This window comes from Halichoerus grypus, chromosome 6, assembly GCF_964656455.1.
Source record: "Halichoerus grypus chromosome 6, mHalGry1.hap1.1, whole genome shotgun sequence".
Taxonomy (NCBI): Eukaryota; Metazoa; Chordata; class Mammalia; order Carnivora; family Phocidae; genus Halichoerus; species Halichoerus grypus.
Window position 1 is genome coordinate 138,149,705 of NC_135717.1, and position 12,108 is coordinate 138,161,812.

General features: G+C 40.2%; 1 pseudogene; it reads right to left on the reverse strand.

Moving 5' to 3' along the window:
- Nucleotides 1-2,683: 2,683 nt before the first annotated feature.
- LOC118523311 (U1 spliceosomal RNA) lies at nt 2,684-2,826 on the reverse strand (annotated as a pseudogene).
- Nucleotides 2,827-12,108: the final 9,282 nt, after the last annotated feature.

Sequence of the window (12,108 nt, forward strand, 5' to 3'; positions counted from 1 at the left end):
ATTTTGTCCCTTGGTGTTTTCCACCAGGCACCTACCAGAGGAAATAATTTTAAAAATTGAAGTGTGATTCAAATAATAGTAATATTCAATAATCATTAGCAGAAATAATATCTCTAAAATATCAGTGTGATGTTAGATATTCCAAAGGTAGATGAAAATGTAGTGTGAGTAATCAAAGTTCCTTAAAATTTGGAGTTTTAGTAAAAACTACATATATTGTCAATTGAAGTAGGTAAGAAAGTAGCACCAGAAACCACCCCCCCCTTTTGTAGGTCAGTGCTCACTGCTGAGTGTGCTGTAATTATGTACTCTAAATGAGCTACAGCTTGAGCTAATAATACCATACAAAGTACTAGAAAGCTGTAATTATACATCTACATAATATATGCTTAGCAAGATTGTCAGTATTGGAGAATCTACTGTCAAATAGCATCCGGCAGAGTTAAAAGTCCAAGTTGGAGGTTAGAATAATTGGTCTAGACTGGATATTGTGGCTCAAGCAGAGTAAGTCATATGCCTATTAGACAAACTCAGTGATAACGAGTAAATCTAGAAACAGTGCAAAGTCTTAAATTCTATAATCACATTACTTTAAAACACAAAGCCTCTCTAGACTGAACACCTACTATACACCTCTGTGCCATACTGGGTGCAGGAAATTTTAAAACAAAACAGGAGAGGAAGAGCTAATTTCTGACGGCCAGTTGCTCAAAATTATGACATAGGGTGAATTTGTGTCTCATAGAGACATGTCCAAAGTAGAACGCGTTAGCCGTACCGTTGACATCTCTGCTGCCTTTAATGATGACCTACATTAAGTCACTCCTTTGCTGTTCTGTTTGAAAAACGTTTCCATTAAACCTCATGTTCTCGTGTTTCCTGTTAGAATTACACAGGATCACCTTCAAAAAGATGTTTCTGTTATGATTTTCCCCCTCCTTGCTAAGCCATTGTATTTTACTTTGCGTCCTACTCTACGAAGGGCAGCTAAGATTATCCCATTGTTACAAAGCTGTCTATCTGTCCCACTTAATGGATACAGAGAAGTCTGTTCTCTTTAATAAGAGCTAGTCTTGGTGTTTCTTTTTATGCCTTAGCTCTGAATTTAATTTAGCTTACAAAAAGCTTTATGTAGAAATCCAATTCATGCTGTTTAAAATATTTATGCTTAGGGGCACCTGGCTAGCTCAGTCAGTAGAGCATGTGACTCTTGGTATCAGGGTTGTACGTTCAAGCCCCACGTCGGGCGTATAGCTTACTTTAAAAACCCCAATTTTTTATTTTTTCTTTTATTTTTTAAAAAGTTTTCATTTATTTATTTGAGAGAGAGAGAGCCAGTGAGAGACTGAGAGAGAGCACGGGTGTGTGGGGGAGGGACAGAGGAAGAGGGGAAGCAGGCTCCCCGCTGAGCCAGGAGCCCTATAGAAGGCTGGATCCCAGGACCCTGGGATCATGACCTGAGCTGAAGGCAGACACTTAACTGAATGAGCCACCCAGGTGCCCGCAAAACCCAATTTTTAAAAATTAAAATACACATGCTTAAATTTTGCCAAGTGCTACACTTTTATTCTGGTAGAAACTAATTGTTGGTCAAGTGATTTCTTGGATTTTTTTTAGGTGGTGAAGAAATTTTCAGTCCAATTGATATGATCATTTTCAGGAATCTGTTTCTAAAGGCATCTAGTTTTCTTGTGACTATTTTGGGAAATTTGCAGATTCTACAGACATGTGTTTGCATGGAAACTTTGTCCAAGTTTGTTACAATGGAGCATAATTTTATTTTGTACCTATTGTTTGATTTAGGGAATGGTGTGTATATTTGGATGCAACTAATTTCTTGAAGCTCTTATTAAGCAATAAATTTGGATCATCAGGTGAAAATGATCACTTTGAATTAGCTATTTTGATAGGTCATCATTTAGGAAACTACTCAAGAGATTTTCTCTTCCTCTAATACATATGCTTAATTTTTTTCTTCATTGTGAGTACTGGTGAGAATGTTCAGAGTTATTAAGTATGGCTATTCAAAGAAAGCCATAGATTATAGATTACTGCTCTGCTCACCTAGATAAAGCAGTACAAGTGGTTCTAACCTTTTATAACATAATACATTACTGAAATTCATAATTATGTAGGGCAAAAAGGACTGAGCATATGAATAAGGAAGCTAAAAGTAATTATAGGTATTTATTAGGCAGAATTCAATAAGCTGATTATTGCAAATGCAAAGTGGAAATTCCCTGTGCCATTAAACAGACCAGCTGATTATTTTTTTTAAAGCTTATTTATTTATTTATTTATTTATTTATTTGTCACAGAGAGAGAGAGCGCACACAAGCAGGGGAAGCTGCAGGCAGAGCAGGCAAGTGAGAAGCAGGCTCCCAGATGAGCAAGGAGCTGGATGCAGGACTTGATCCCAGGACCCTGGGATCATGACCTGAGCTGAAGGCAGACGCTTAACTGACTAAGCCACCCAGACGTCCCAGACCATCTGATCATTATAGTGTGCTCCACAAGGGGTCAATTCTCTGTTCTTCTTGCTACATATAGGTTACTAGATTATTGGTTTCTCCCTATCTGTATCAATTTCTTTTTCTTTTCTCTTTCTTTCTTTCTTTCTTTCTTCTCCCTTCTCTCTCTCTCTCTCTCTTTTTTCTTTTTTTTTGGTGTGGTGGCACAGGGAAGGGAGACAGCTAATGCAGTCCCCTGCTACCACAAATTATGCAGTCAAGTTTCCCACGTTTGGGGAAATCACAGGGGTCAGCATATCCAGAGTGCAATGGATAAGCCTTGCCCTGGGAAACCACTCCCCTGCCAGCTAAGTATCCCCCTCTTTTTTTTTTTTTCCAGATAATCCCAATTGAATCAACAGAAAGACTATAGATCTAATAAGAGATTTCACAAAAATGCCAGATACAAGATCCATTTACAAAAATCAGTAATGTTCCTCTGCATCAGCAATAGCTAACTAAAAATGTAACATTCTATGATGCTGTTCCTAATAACAATCAAAATTATAAACTATGAATTTAACTGAATAAACAATGTATATGATCTCTATGGAGAAAAAGTTTTAAATTTATTAAGGGCATAAAGGTCTTAAATAAATGGAGTGCTATACCATGCTCATGGAATGGATGGCAACAGGGTAAAATGTCACTTTTCTGAAACTAATCTGTAAATTCGATTCAATCCCAAAGAAAATTCTATTAGGACTTTAAAAAAATGAATTCAACACACTTATTCTGCCATGTATAAGAAGACTAAATATGTTATGAAAAATTGAAGAGATTTTGAAAAAGGGTTGGGGGGGCTCACTGCACGTATCAGACAACTGATATGTGCAGGTGGAGAAAGGATTGATAAAACATTTAACAGATGATAATAGGAAAGTGTCATTTTTATGGAGAAAAGTAATGCTGGATTCTTAGCTTATACCAGTGTTTCTCAACCCTTTTTTCATTATCGTATAGTTAAACTTTTTTAGACTTTTTTCCCTAATTTTCTACCTTTTCCAATGAAATATATATCTATATCTGTTTATATCCCATGGGAGGGTGAAATTTAGTTGGATTAAGTCCTAAATGGACAGTGTAAATCTGAAAAGTTAATGGTAAGAGAAAAAAGAGAAACATAGATTATCTTCCTGGCTTTGGGGTGTGGGAGAACTTAAACCAACCACAAACTCTAAGATAAAAAAGAAATGGATAGAAAAGACAGTAAAATTGAAGACTTTGCTTCATTGAAAGATATAATAGGGAAAGTTCATATACAGATCACGGATTGGAAAAGGATATTTGAAATAACTAAAGTCAGTAAGGGGTAAATACCTACAGTAAATAAGACATCTTGTTAATTACAAGAAAATGGTAAACCCAGAACGCCTAGGTGGCTCAGTTGGTTAAGCGTCTGCTTTCGGCTCAGGTCATGATCTCAGGGTCCTGGGACTGAGTCCCGCGTTGTGCTCCTTGCTCAGTGGGGAGCCTGCTTCTCCCTCTGCCTGCCACTCCCCCTGCTTGTGCTCTCTCTCTCTCTCACAAATAAATATATAAAATCTTTTTTTTAAAAAAGGGGAGACACTAATAACTAACATATGAAGTGATATTCATTTCAATTTCAAAAATAATCAGAAAATAGAGGTTAAGATCATTGAAGGAGAAGTCATGGAACCAAAAAGCTATTGTAGTAAAGGATCATCAATACATTGATTTCTTCAGAAATCTCCAGAAAATGAGAGGGAATAACATGAGTTGGAAATGATTGCAACAAGAAAGAGTTATCTGATATTATAAGCTTCATAAAGGGGGTGTTTAAGAAAGAAAGAGAAAATTGCATAGAAGGAGGTTTGGGAGACAATCTCCAAGGGTCTCTTGAATTTTGCATATCTTGTGAGCAGACTACCTTTGTTCTGGACTATCTTTTCAAGGATGTTCTTATTGTGAACAGTTTTGGAAGATAGATAACAAAGGGCATTGTTTACTGTCCATTATAATAAAAATAATGTCTCCCTATATGGCAAAGATCAGGAAGGCTTATTATCCATTTTAAAAGATTTGTGTTCCCTAAGCTCATGGTTCCTCTCCTGTAATGCATCCCCATGTGTGCAGGTATTACCTGACCCTCTTTGGGTCACCCTACAGGAATTGGTCTTTGGGAAACTGGTACAAAAAAAACCTGGCAATACTCTGGCAGTTGCTATTGCTGTGAATAATAACTGTCCTTTGTCCCTGACCTGGGAGTCTCATGTCTTCTGCCAACATCCATGAAACTGTGCCCAGGTAACTTTTAGCTTGCAAGTAAGGTAGAATCTCAGTCCCTTACAATTCTTGACATGAACATTCTTAGGCACCTCCAAGCCCAGTGGAGAAAGGTATGTAGGCCAGAGGAAAAAACCTCACAGGTATGTGGGATTAGCTCTGTTGGTCAATCTACAGGTAGACTGTAGTGAGTGTAGTGAGGTAAGGGCGGGGGTGGATCTTTTCAAATGCACAGGGCCCAGGGAACTCGTCTTTATTACTGGAGCACAGGGTGCTGTCTTCCTTTGGGTATATTCAGGACATATTCACTATTGACAATGAAGCTGTAAAGGTCAGGAGAATGGGGGTCTTATCTAAATCATGTGGAACTCTGGATTCTCTCTATTTAGTTCTTTCACATATTTACTTTATATAATTTGGAATTTACAAATTACAAATACACAAAATAATACTATATATTTTACAAGGATATAGACATATTTAAGGACATATATTGTTTATACTTTAGGGTGCGTCCTTATGTTGGAGAGGGGAACGAGGGTGGGAATCAAGGATTAAAGAGGAAAATCAAACAAAACCAAATAAGAGTGAGCCCTTGCCCAGGCTGATGATAGCAGTATGCCATGACTAAATAAGTTCTCTCTACCTCAGGTTCAAATCCAAAACTAACAGGGTATAGATTTGATCACATTCCAGCGAGCAACTTGGAATGGTCTGAAACATGTGAACCCTAATTCCGACTTCAATTTGAATTGTTTTCATTCTTTTTTTTTAAAATTTTTCAGTTCTGTTGCCTTTTTATGATGTTACCTCAAATGCCCTAGGCCTTTGACTTTCTGCTCTCTCTAAAGGATTTTCTATCAAACATGTCCCTCAGTTTCACGAATGTTTATTACCTGAGGATTGGATCCTTCTGGTCCTTCAGGGACCAACCACTCTGCCCCAGCCTTTATAGCTGGCACTGTGGCCAGGCTGTAGAGGACCTACAAGTGGAACCACTCAGTACATGGAAAGTATCTTGGGTAAGCAGGGCTCTCAGGATTGGTTGGGGATACAAACGTCTCTTAGGGATATTGTGAGCAAGTTTTTCTGGAACAAGGCAATGGTGGGAAATAATTGAAGTGTGTGTGATAGAGGATTAAGGAGTGAGGGGAGGAGCATAAAATAATAAGAAAGAGTGAAAGAGGTGACTATGACAAAAACTAAAGTTTGTTTCTCATTACAATTGGTCAGAGTTCAGCATGTGATCTGTGAGTTTCAGAGTAAGCATGCTGAGAGTAGGAAGGCAGCCATACTTGAATGACCTGAGGGCAACAGAAGGATAGGAACTAGAACATTTGACTTCCACCCTTTTGGAGTTGGACCAACGGATATTTATGTGGTAGACAAATAGACCGTGGAAATGAATGCTAAGAGGGGAGGTTTTTCTCTCACTTCACAATTAAAAGATTTAAATTTTAGAAATTTGATAGCTTATAAAATAGATCGTGACAATTTCACATACCAGCTACTGCCTTAATATGGGTATTTTTTTTTTTAAGATTTTATTTATTTATTTGAGAGAGAGAGCACAAGTGGGGGGAATAGAGGGAAAGGGAGAAAGAATCTCGAGCAGACTCTGCTGAGTGTGGAGCCCTACACGGGGCTTGATCTCACGGCCCTGAGATCACAACCCCAAGATCTCAATGAGCTGAAACAAAGAGTTGGACACTTAACCAACCTTGCCACCCAGGCGCCCCCGTATAATTATTTAGATATTAAATTTCTTATTTTGTACCAAGAGCATTTGTAAGGTATGACAAATAAGAAAAGAACACTGGCCGGTTCCATGGAATAAATATATTAATGTATACCACACACCAAAGTGGTTATTCAGTGATCTGAATGAGATAGAAGTTTATTTTTCCCTCATATAATACATAGTTTAGGGGTGAGCAGTCCAGGGCTGTTATGATAACTGTTGTCAGGTCCCAGAATCCTTTTAGCTATTTTTTCTACCATGTGTAGAGGAGGGCATTTGTCTTTAAGGGTGGAGGCGGTTCATCACTATATCCCTCATCCAAATAGTAAGATGCAGGATGTGGAGGAAGGAAGGTATTCTCCTTCTCTTTCCTGGCACAAACCGGGAGGGACAGTCCACACTTTGCTCACAACACAACGGCCAAAACTTTATCACAAGACCGCATCTAGCTACAAGAGAATCTGGGAAATGTATTTACTGGATTGTTTCATGCCTACCTAAGATTTTTTTACTCTTGAAGAAGAGGGAAATAGTGTTTGGTGATAACTACCAGTTTTAGCCATGGTGTAGGACATTCACAGAAAATTTTGATCTGAGTTTTTTTGGGGGGCAGAGCTTACTCTGACAATGATGAGGCTATAAAGAGTTCAGTTCAAATAATTCAAATGTCTGGGCGCCTGGGTGGCTCAGATGGTTAAGCGTCTGCCTTCGGCTGAGGTCATGATCCCAGGCTCCTGGGATCGAGTCCCGCATTGGGCTCCTTGCTTAGCAGGGAGCCTGCTTCTCCCTCTGCCTGCCACTCCCCCTGCTTGTGCTCTCCGTCTATCTCTTTCTGGCAAATAAATAAATAAAATCTTAAAAAAAAAAAAAAAGAAGAAAAAAAAATAATTCAAATGTCTGATACAATCCCTGTCCCTGTAAGTTCCATGAAGAGCCTATAGCTTCACCAAGAGGGATAGGAATATAAACCAATTATTTCAATATCAAATACACAAAATACAATAGAAGACAAACATGGAGAATTGATCCAGATATAAACTCTTAGAAGATGCTCTCTCTGAACAGCAAAGATGAACCAAGTCTCTCAAAAGAATAAACATATAAAGAGCTACAGAAATTAAATGTTAAAACAATTTTTCAACAATACTCCATAACTAATAACTAGTTTAATTTCTTCAGTGGAGTGCTAAAATTATTAGCAGTCCTGGCAGTGTTCTGAGTGACATCTTCAGTGGGTCAGCAGCACCCCAAAAGCAAGCAGCACATTCCAGTTTTTTACTCCTGGTGCCAAAGCACGTCAGGAGCTAGGCCTGAGCAACATGGATCTCCATCTGTCCTTCGAAAGAAAAACACTTACGAGTCTGTTCGCCTGGATATTCCCTGCGAAGTAAAACCGCACTTAGGAAAAGAAGCATCTGTCCCCCTGGTTTCACGGGGTCTTGCTCCCACCTGCTAATACAAGATCTCAGTGTTTTGTAAGGGGTCCTCTCAAATGAAGGTCCCCAGGGTGTCTCTCCGAACAACGCTGGTCAGTTAACCTACAGAAACAGCCATTTTCTTTCTATCCTCTCACTTCCACTGAGCGTGTCAAGCTCCTTCTCTAGAAGGAACCCATCTGTGAGACCCTGCCCTCACTTCCACTGCTGGGCAATACAGATTCCTCACACTTGATGCTTCTAACGGAGTGAAGCCCTGTAGGTGCCAACGATGTGTGGAAATTGTCTCTCCTTTTAAAGAGGGCCAGTACAGTTCTGCTGTCTCACCAAATTTCTGTGAACAAATCGTTTTTACTCAGAGGTTTTCTCTACTAGCCATTCCCACATCCTAGGTGGAATGTGAGTCTTGGGTGCCTGATCCGATGGGCAAGACTGGGTCGAGGACACTGTGTAGTACTCAGAATTGCCGTTCCCCTCCTACAGCTGTGATGTCTATTCTCTTTTCTCTGGGAATGATTCTCTCCAGAGAGCTCCTCCTCTTGCAAATTCTTTTTTTTTTTTTTAAGTTTTTTTTTTTAAGATTTATTTGACACAGAGAGAGAGAGGGAGAGAGAGCACAAGCAGGGGGAGCAGCAGACGGAGAGGGAGAAGCAGGCTTCCCGCCGAGCAGGGAGCCCGATGCGGGGCTTGATCCCAGGGTCCCGGGATCATGACCTGAGCCGAAGGCAGACGCTTAACGACTGAGCCACCCAGGAGCCCCCCTCTTGCAAATTCTTGAAGCCCCATCCTTGTTGCTCACCTGAAGAGCCTTGAAATGTCTGAATTCCACTTGAGTTCAAAGCGGGACACCTCCCAACAGCAAGTTTGCACAGATTATACTCCCTATTTCCTGACATTGACTGTGAGACACAACTCCTCCCCCCTCCCCCGCCCCCAATGTAGCTGTAAATAGCAAATTTCACTGGAAACCCTGAAGCCCATCTCTTTGCTGTTTGGGCACAGAACAATCATCTAGAGATGTGCAATAAAGATTTAAATACTCAGTGCAATAAAGATTTAAGAAAGAGCTCCTGATGTGTTTTCCTTTTGCCAAAAGTCATTTTGCAAAAAAGGAGGATGGGAGGTGTGGACAGTGCCTCTTGGCAGGAAGGGGAAATTTAGAGCCTCTCCTGTATTAGGTGAGAAGAAAAAAAGAAGCAAAGCTTACACCATTGGGTGAGAAAGTCCAAGCACAGTAAGAGGAAACAAACAGTTCACTTCGGTGAGACAACAAAAGCCAGGAGGCCAGAAACCGGCGGGATTTCAAAAACCCTTCTTTCTCATGCTAATGGTCCCTTTGGATGAGTGGTGCTGACCTAGGCAGCTCTCCGAAGAGATGATTACCTGTTGTCTTTTTTTCTTTCTTTCTTTTTTTCTTTCTCTCTCTCTTTCTTTCTCTCTCTCTCCCTTCCTTCCTTTCTTTCTTTTCCTTCCTTCCTTCCTTTTTCTTTCTTTCTCTCTCTCTTTCTTTCTTTCACCTCCACACCCAAAGTGAGGCTTGAACTCATGACCCTGAAATCAAGAGTCACATGCTCCACCGACTGAGCCAGCCAGGCCCTTTTTGTCTTTAATTGTTGTATCTTGTTGGTATCTGGCCCTTGACAGCAGCTTGCCCTGTTATCCCTGATACTAATCTGAGTGATGCCAAGCTAGAGTAAATCCATATTGGTTTAACAACGTGGATTCATGACTTTTACCAGCGGCATAATTCATGCTGGCAAATAATTATTGCTTCACTTCTTAGGTGATTTTAGAAGTGAGTTATTCAGAAAGCATCAGCTAACTCCCAGGGGGAGCCTATTAACATTGTGCTGAATTGCAAACAGTGACTATGCAATCAGCTGTGAGGTTTTAGAGCCCAGCTTCTCTGGGCATTTAACCACTTACACTTCTGCCGCCCATTTTTTCCAAGGAGATACTGCACGCTTCATTTAGTTGGTCAGGACAACAATGACCCTTAGCTGGAAAGGAAATAATGATTTAATAGTTTGTCTTATTCCTAGTGAGGGAGAAAAACATTGTTGTAGTGAATCCAGCATTTGGAGCTGAATACGTAATTCCCATCATGGCAACAAAGAGCAATAAAAGCAATTCTACCTGTTCTGAGGCCTTGCTTTCCACCCACCCCCGCCCCCCAGCCCCCTTGAGGATTATCCTGAGGATTATCCTGAGGATTATAAAAGACTGTACTGGATGCTTTGTAAGATGGGGGAATCTGAATCCTTTAAATAAGGGAGAAGAGATAATGGTCTCTGAATTTCATCAACAATTATATTCCTCAAATAGAATTAGAACTGCTTCTTACATAGAAAAATGTTTATCAAATGGAAATTTTATTACCTAAGTATTGAATTCAATGATACCAGGGGCATTCTTTTGTAGACAAAGGTCCTGCCTAGGTTTAATTTCTATCTTTTTACTAACTTAAGTGCATTGAAGTACTGTTCAATTTTTTTGGTGGGTGGGGTAGTTTTTTTTTTTTTTTAAGCCAGTTGAACATTTCTTTTGGAGCATCCGTTCTTTTATATACTCTTTCCCTTTTTACCTACTAGTAAGCAGAGACTTACTAAGGGTCCGTCCTCAGAGGGAGCGTGGCTGGTGCAGACATGTGGGGGTGAGCTTCATAAAGAAGGCTCCTCCCCTGGACACTTCTCTTTCCTGAGGTTGACACTGCTGCCTCCGACATTTTTCATCACAGTCTGAAAAGCAGTGATTTTTTGGCACATTAAAACTGGACTGGTGAGGGCGCCTGGGTGGCTCAGTTGGTTAAGCGACTGCCTTCGGCTCAGGTCATGATCCTGGAGTCCCGGGATTGAGTCCCACATCGGGCTCCCTGCTCAGCAAGGAGTCTGCTTCTCCCTCTCCCGCTCCCCCCTCTTGTGCTCTCTCTCTCTCACTCTCTCTCTCAAATAAATAAATAAAATCTTTTAAAAAAAAAACTGGACTGGTGAATGTAAGTCACTTTTGGAGAATGTGCTTCCGAGACGCAAGTGCACTGCCTGCCTCACCTTCTGATGCCTTCTGCTTTCTTCCCTCCTTCCTGCAGGCAAGCAAACCCAGATGTTCATCATCTGTCCTTGTCTAGCATTGGTTTAGTGACTAGGTGGCTGGTACGATTCACTCTGATTCGGGTTTTGCTTTGTTTTGATAACATAATTTTTCCCTAAGTATTTGGAACTATTTTGAATTGCTGGGGGGAGGGGAATGAGTGCTCAAAAAGATCAATACTTAGTGTACATGCTGTGGATAAAATTATATCTGGATTAACAAAACATTTCAATTTGTGTTCAACTAATAAATTTCTGGTCTTTCTTTAACTGCCTGTGGGTCTGCAGCTGTCATATTTGAAATCCCCTTCTTTCATGCCTCTCCTTACTTTTCTTGGTACTTTTCTTGGCTCACCTAAGCAAACAGGAGATTTACTCTTATTGAATCTTATTATGTCCATATCCAGGGTTTTTCAAAATTCTCTCCAAGGAGCTTGAAATCCAGTCATTTGTGCCATCCCTAGGCCTTTGTTGGCCCTGGAAACTTTTTTGTTTCCCTACTTGGTCTTCTTTCTCGTTCTCCATTTTCTTCTGCTTCCTTTCCCCCTTAGGTTCGGCCCTCTCCCCTGTACTCTACTCTGAAGAGTGTAGAGTACCCCTAATTCCACTGGTTGGTACCTTTGCTCTCCTCCTAGATGCACTACTGACCTAGATCGAATTCCTCTAGGTTGGTGGGACTTCTTGGCCATCTTGGGCAGGTGGGGCTGCATATTGCTTCAACATGGAGCCCTGTGATTTGGATAGGAAATAATGGGAGTCCAAGCTGTATTCCCCAAAACCAGATCAAGTATTCTTATCAGAAAACGAGTCTTCCATCTCTGTAGTTTGCTTGGGCAAAGTATAGTTTTCAAAAATTTAAAACCATGTCTCTCATACATAGAATGGGCTTGTGTCAGAGATTTGTTCAATCGTTAGTAAAGGAAATAGTAAAATGCAAAAGATGATTCAAAAACCATTTAAGTAAGTGGGTATTTAAAGACATTAGAAAAAAAGAATATTAGAATAAGATTGTTAGGTTAGATATAAAACTGGTTAATATCCTACAAGGCAATAAAACCGTAAGTTTGGGATAATTCTTCCACTAGACA